Source organism: Alligator sinensis, unplaced genomic scaffold, assembly GCF_000455745.1.
Source record: "Alligator sinensis unplaced genomic scaffold, ASM45574v1 scaffold169_2, whole genome shotgun sequence".
In the NCBI taxonomy this organism is placed as follows: domain Eukaryota; kingdom Metazoa; phylum Chordata; order Crocodylia; family Alligatoridae; genus Alligator; species Alligator sinensis.
Window position 1 is genome coordinate 1,350,292 of NW_005842077.1, and position 1,750 is coordinate 1,352,041.

Here is a 1,750-nt window from a genome sequence, read left to right on the forward strand (position 1 = left end):
CGGTGGGGAGTGAAGCCACGACATCAAACTTAAATCCATGGCTGGAGCCGGCCGCGGCGCCTCGTGCTGCCCGGCACCGAAATGAAAGCGAGAGATGGCAACTTAATGACTAGGGAAGAGCTGCAGCCATCCATCCCTCTGCAGCTTTCCTCTGCAGCCCGCTGGCGCTGCCCCCGCGCCGAGCTCCACCCTCTGGATCCGCAGCTCCCGCTGTCCCGCGGACACAGAGCGCGCCTTTCCAGCCCTGCCCTCCAGCCCCCTGATACCTGGGCTCCCTCACTGCCAGCAGGAGCCAAGGCGGGAGGCGTTCCCGGGGGGGCTTTCCTCTGTCCAAGAGTGCCAGCCTCCCGCTCATGGGTTTTGACAAGGGTTTCTTCTTCCACCTGTACTTCCCAGCCAGGAAGAGCTCTGTGAGCTGGAGTTACCAACTCATGTGTTTAGCCTCCTTAGAAGGGCTACCCAGCGCGCTCGCTCTCTGTTCCAGCCTTCATGCCCACTGCCTGAGACTTCCACAAAATATTAGGCAAAGATTTTTCTCATCAAAAGTATCTGGAAAGGCCACGTGTTCCTCCCAAGCTTTTAAGAGAAAGTGCCAATAAAGCGACTATGTCGGCAGTCCTTCTACTGCCTGATGATATCCCCACAAGTCTCTCTTTTTTTCCATGAATCCGGTTTATCTGGCGCTCTCTAGCTGGAGTTGGTGCATAACTGGACATGCAAGGATGCCTCTATCACTTACAGCCCGACAAGAGCTTTCTCAACAGGCTCCCCTTTGTGTTCACAGCATGGGGAGAGCGAGGGTTGAGAAGAAGCAAACTTTCTCAAAGATACCTCCAAGAGATCTTGGAGGAGTGTTAGGAAAGAATGAAAAAGAAGTGTGTGAGCTGCCTGGAAACTGAAGTACACTATGATTTCACTTACATTAGCAAACATGTAATGTGAAAGTGAAGGGACCTAACAAAACCGTTAATAATTTAAAAAATAATTACAGCTAGGCTAGCCTTACTCTTCATAGTCACTCAACATTGTAGACAAAGAAAGCTGAATATTCTTCCCATGAAAAGGATGTGACCAGACTGCTAATCAAAAACTAAGCAAGGACTGCATCTTGGTAGGTTTATGTTAGTTTTCCTTTTGCCTTTCTGTATATTTCTTACTTTTCCAATTGCATATGATATGAGATTAATTTCCGATGATGATAAGAACTAGTGTTAGGTTCTTGTGAAGAGCAGGAGAAGGAGAGGGGAGAAGATGACTTCCCATAGTTCATATTACCACTGGCCTCAACCTTTTTTTTTCTTTTTTGTCCCTCATATTTGCTACTTAATGGAGGCCTAAACTTGTAAAGCTAGCCCATTGGTAGTAGCCCTTTCTCTCCTGTGAAATTCTGTTGACCTAAACAGAGTTCTCCAAACAGGTCCAAGAGTCCAACTGTACCATATCTCCCTGCAAAAGCAACTTAGGTACCAAGTTTTCTATATAGTTTTCTTTCTACTTTTAACACCATCACACCTGTGATATTCTATTCTGTTCTATTGCTTTTAGCACCAACACTATATATGTCTTCCTTAGGCTTTTTAAAAATGTCCTTTTGAAGATCTTTTAAATTGTTTATTTCTACTGGGGCTATTACATGTATGTTTATGATTCAAGGAACTTTACATGTACCAAAAGACCACATTTTTGTTTGAGTTTATGCTTTTTGCTTGTTTTTAATTTTTTTTTTGATTGGCAGATATGCCCATTGCTC